General features: G+C 42.9%; 1 pseudogene; it reads right to left on the reverse strand.

Annotated features, from left to right (window-relative positions):
* Window positions 1-2,331, reverse strand: part of LOC101657427 — a 4,268-nt pseudogene extending 1,937 nt beyond the window's left edge.
* Between the last annotated feature and the right edge of the window lie 3,533 nt (window positions 2,332-5,864).

Below are 5,864 nucleotides of genomic sequence, written 5' to 3' on the forward strand. Positions count from 1 at the left end.
GAAGCATTCTTGGCAGAACTCCAAGGTTCAGTTGTACCCCTTTGAGGAAGAAGATAATGATTTCAGACATCATGGCCTTTCTCAGGGCAGCTTCAGTCTCCACTGAAAATGGGTCTTCTTTGTCCGAAGTGATGGCTTTGATAAGCAATCTATGCTCACCAACTGGGCATGGGCTTCCCAGAACAACTCCAAGAGGGCCTGCCACCTTGAATGTCTTTAACCTGGATTCACACGCCTCCACCTTCTGGGATTCTTTGGTCTCCTGTGGTTCTGTCACCTTTATAGTATATCCTTGAGGTCTTTGATCCTGTGTCACTGAAGTCATGGCAGTTATATGAGTTCCCATCCTTGGCCTCGACATGTTGGGGCTTCTTCCTTATCTGTCCATCATCCTCCTGGCTTTTCTCCTCTTCATCTTCTGTCTCTGACTCATCTTCATTTTGCTTCTGACTCTTTTTCTCCTCCATAACCTTCTTGAGGAGGAATACTGGACCAATCACAGCTCCCTCTGCATCCTTCAGGTCCATAATCTTGCTTATGCAGGGTTTGGCATGACCATGGCCAATCACCTAAGAGTTTCCATTGTCCAGGTAGTAACTGGGAATGTTCTGGTGATGTCCAAGGTCATGCTGCCTTGGCTGCATAAGCGTGAGTGCTCTTCTCCAATGTAGGCAGTCAACTCATGGGTCAGGATGGGCCTGATGATTTGGGCCACATGGATGAACTTCCTCATAAGGACTACACTTACCATCTTCTTCCTTTTCTTCTTGGTCTCATGAAGATAGTTGTCACATTTATCATTTATATAGGTATCCTGCTGACCCTCCCAGCCAAGCTGGGATCCTCTGTGACCGGAATATACACAATACCACCCAAGGTCATAGCGTCACCATCCTGCTCCCCATGTGCTTTAGAGATGCATCCTAAGGATGTGGTCTGAGACCTCCCACCCTACTCAGTTGATCTCTTCTAATGAAGAGCAAGTTCATCTGATCTAGTCTAATGAAGAGTAAGTCAAATCAGGATAGTAATGAGTCCTGCAGCCCAGTCGTCTCTATAGGGACCTTACACTGGTCATGCCTGCTATCAATAGAACACTGTATGCCCACTGAATCCCCTTCATGGATGGCAATGTGTTTCATGTCAGACATCTTGCAAAAAAATTCATCAGTACAAAACACACCACGATTGGCCAGGACCATAGCTCCTGCTTCCAGATAGCACTCCTACTTCCTGGTCTGTGGTGACAGCAGCTGTCAGACCCACTCCAGAGAAGAACCAGCCAGTTGGGGGGATATCCCAGGGAGCATGCAAAGCACATACTACAGAAGCCGACACTTGGCAACTGATGGGTCTCCTCTTATAAGAATATTGATATCCCCACAAATGTAGCTGCCATTTTTAAGGTGTTGTGCCACCCCTTTCAAGGGCAAGCAGAGGATTGCCTTCTTGGTATAATCATGCTGGTGAATACTAGGGGCCCTTAACCTGGCCAGCTGGTCAAACATATCCTCGGAACTGGTTTCAATGAACTTCTTGCTCTTGACTACATTCTCAGCAGAGAATGAAGGCTGGATATCCTTGCTCATTTGATTTACATTATAAGCAACGGGGACAGCCCTAAAGTTCCCTAAAGTATGCCCCCCCCTTCTTTCCCGGAAGGTAACTATAAGTCCTCACCACCTGGACCCAGTTACCAGGCTTCACTTTATCCACCAAGTCATCATCTAGAATGACATCCACAGAACAGGGGAGTTGGCTGGCTGGGGCCTTCTCCATCATCTCCTGGATGGTAATGGTCTGATGATCCTTGTAGACAGAAAGACCAGATTCTGTGTCAAGGGGGTTGTTCTCTTCATCCGTAGTGGGATAGACAGAATGGGGAGGAGATGCCATGAAAGTGGTGAGACCACCACTTTACTGTCTTCTTCATAGCAGAATACTAATGGATCCTGTGACAACTTTGGGTCAAACTAGAGAGGATTTTGGTGACAGTGCCTTCCACATAGACAACACAGCTGAGGAAGCAAGGTGAGAGTTCTTGGGAAGGCATATTGATGTCCTATGGGGAATTTCTATGTAGAACTCCTCATACTTCTTGGCGTAGGTCGCATCAATGGAGACCACAAAATTACTTAGGGCCTGCTACAAGACAACAAGTTCCTCATCGGCATTGCTCAGAAAGCAGTTAGTCCTCTTTTCATTTTTCTCCCACAGGCCATTCATGTTGACTATCAACCCATATTGGTTGTGCTTGATCAGTTCCCGCCCTTTGCCTTCATAAAGTCCCTGGTTTTCCTTGTCATCCAAGAATCTCCCAAAGCTACACATCACCTAGCAGCACAGTCCAGATCATGCTTATAGCCTTGAAACTGCCTCCTGGGGGTCATGCAGAAGCCCTCACCTAACTCCATCAAGAACACTGGCTTAAGACAGTGTGTATTTTATGTAGTTTAAACTGCTTCATTTATAAGTATAATATCTATAGGTATAACACATTATTTAGACCCATAAATTCAACTATTAAAACATTTGCATGCAAACAAAAAATAAACTATAAAATAATTCCTTCTGGTTCATTAAATATATTCTTTATTTTGCATAAGCTCCAAAAACATAAAACAATTGCAGAAATAATTCACCTTAGTCTAGTGAACTCTTTTTTTAAATGGAGACTGGAAATAATTATAAAGCTATTTATAAACATGCAACTCTTGAAAATAGAATTTTCTGTTTGAGAGTAAGTGATGAAAGATTATTTCCTATTAAGAAATCAAAAATGAAGTAAAGCGGTTACAGAAATGGCTACAAACATAAGTGGCAACTTTTCATCTATTTTTAAATAATTTTATTCATCGTTTTTCTGAAGTTTTTGATGACATACAAAGGGAAGGTCAAACGGTGTTGTTACTGGGGTTCCAGTTTATCCATGCACAGCTTAGGAGAAGCAGTCAAGAAGTATTACTATAGAATGATTAAAAAACTTCATTACACAAAAATATCAAACTCTAAAGCTATCATTTCTCAGCATATGCTAGAGCCAGGTCTTCAGACAGCATTTCCATTTCTCTAACCCTTCCTCAAAGAATTCTATGCTTGGGTTTTTCACAAATCTACAGTTTGAGCATCCTTGGTGGACTCAAATCATGCTGCTTTTAAATGTGTTTGTGAGCTTCGAGAACAAAAAAGAAGTCTGAAGGGGCAAACTTAGGGATAGGGTAAGGTTTCCCAACAAAATTCCCCTAGGGCAGCCCTTGCTACCCTCGAAGTATCAGCAGGAGTTTTGTCATGATGAAAAAAAAATCCCCAGCACAATCTTTCTGGCCTTTTTCTCATCAGTGCAGTTTTCAATTTTTTTGAAAAACATCTATCTTAAGACTCTATGATCATTCTGTCCTTCAAGAAAATCTATCAAGATAACCCTTGAGAATCCCCAAAATCAGTCGCTATAATCTCCTCTGTTAATCATTCTGTCTCAACTTTAGTTGGCCACGCAGATGCCCTTAGAAGCCACTGCTCTGATTAAACCCTTTTCTTTAAAAAGTCTCCCTAATAAGATTAAAGCAAGTATATTCCTGAGAGAACTTTTCCAAAGTTATTTACTAATCATGGTCTCGCACAATCCCAACAATCATTGCCAAATGTGAGAAGATGGTTACAGCCACCGTATCAGTACATTTCTTTCAGAGTCTTCCTCTTTGCTCCTATACCAAGCATGAGGTCCTCCTCCAGGGATTAGTCCATGCTGAGAATGAGGACTCACCATCCTTTGATTCTCGGGACCAGTCTGGCTCTTCTTCCAAGACAAATCTGTGTGTTCTTCAAGTAGTCTATAGTATATTCAAAGTTCTTCACCAACACCACTATTCAGAGGCTTTTCTCTTTCGTCAGCCTTCCTTATTCATTGTCCAACTTTCCGATGCATACAAGGCAATAATGGATCATGTGCACCTAACCTTAAAAATGGCTGTGGTGTATTTTTCTCCAGCCTTTGCTTCTCAGCCTATTTTTGTCTGTAATCTTGAGATGTGTTTCCTGTAGGCAGCAGATTGTGTTTCCTAAGCCAGTCAGCTAGCCTCTACCTTTTAATTCCTGAGTTCAGTCCATTGATATTCAGGGTTATTACATCTATCTGTGGACTCTGTGATGTCATCTTTTACCTTTTGTGTTGGGTGTTTTCCTACCTCCATTTCTATTCAGTGTGTTGTGTGTGTGTGTGTGTGTGTGTGTGTGTGTGTGTGTGTGTGTGGCAGAGGGTAGGGGAGACTCATTCTTGACTTCTTTCCACCCTTAAACCAATGCTATCTTGGAGGCTGTTTTCTCTTTGTTGCCCTCTGGGTGGGGTTGTTCTATGTGGCAGTCTTTTATTTGTGCTGGGTGAGTGCCGTTCTTCTGCCCATACTGGGTCAGCAAGGATCTTTTGTAGGGCTGGGTTTCTTTTATTGTGTTCTTTGAGTTTTTCCTTGTCTATCTTGACAGATAATTTTGCTGGATAGAGTATTCTTGGGTTTGTGTTATTTTCCTGCAATTTTTGGAATATGGGACTTTACCATCTCCTCTTCTTCATAGTGTCCTCTGATAGGTCTGAGCATATTCTCACTTGGGTACCTTTATATGTAACTGCTTGTTTTACCCTAGCTGCTCTCATGATTTTCTCCTTTTCCTCAAAGTTGGATAGTTTAACTATTATATGCCTTGGTAATTTCTTCTTTGGATTCAGGCTAGCTGGTGTTCTTTCAGCCTCCTGAATGGTTGCCTGGTTTTCATTCACTAAACTGGGGAAGTTTTCTTCCAAGAATTCCCTCACTATTTTTGTCGCTGACTTCTTTGTTATGTCTTCCTCTGGTAATCCAGTTATTATGATGTTGTTCCTCTTCATAGCATCAGATATAGCTCTTAGGTTTTCTTCAGCTTCTCTGATCTTATTTGATGTTTTTTTCACATTTGTTAAATTCTGCTTGGCTGTCCTCTAGATCACTGGTGCAGTTCTCTGCCTCCTCCAGTCAGTTGGCAAAGTATGTGAATTTGCCACTGGCTTTTCTTATCTCATCCCTTAGCTCTTGTATTTCCCTTTGATGTATGGTCTTTATCTCCTCTATCATTTCATCCTTTTCTGTATTGCTTCCCTCATATCCTGTATGACTCCAAGCAGCATTGTGAAAATTTCTTACTGTGGCAGATCAATGTCTGCTTCTTCTATGCACGTCATTGGGTTCAGGACTTCTGACATTGCCTTTTGTTTCTCCTGCTTTTTCATTGAGGTCGTTGGAGCTGATTGCTGTTTGCATTGTGTTGTTTTAAAGAAGCCCAGTACCATTTTCCAAAGAGTCAAAAAGCACTGGGCTTACTCTGGGAGACTCTTAGGAATGCTTCTTCGAACTGCCTGCAGCTAATTGTACTATGGGATTGGGCTACTGCTAATTGCACTATGGGATTAGGCTACTCCTGTGGCTTCACTCTTTCCCTAGCCAACCAGTGTCCCATTATTTGGAGGGAAAGTTGGATGATTCTCTCAGGTGACACTGGTTGGGTGGTTGTGGATCCACAAGGATGGCACTGCACTGGATGGTCTCACAGGAAGTTATGGTGGTATGGCCCACGGAGGCTTGGGGTGCCACCAAGGGCATGCCAAAGTGCCTGCTGCACCAGGAGTGCTGCTGCAGGCAGATGGGTGTGCCTGATTTGGTGTAGAGCACTGTGGATTGTGAGCAGAATTGCCCTAGTCACCTAGATCACAGCATAGGTTCCTGCAACAGCATGGAGGTCCTGAAACAGTCAACTAGATCACAGCATAGGTTCCTGCAACAACATGGAGTTCCTGAAACAGTCAACTAGATCACAGCATAGGTTCCTGCAACAGCATG

Source organism: Echinops telfairi, unplaced genomic scaffold, assembly GCF_000313985.2.
Source record: "Echinops telfairi isolate 266 unplaced genomic scaffold, ASM31398v2 ScPeMD7_7421;HRSCAF=8459, whole genome shotgun sequence".
NCBI lineage: Eukaryota > Metazoa > Chordata > Mammalia > Afrosoricida > Tenrecidae > Echinops > Echinops telfairi.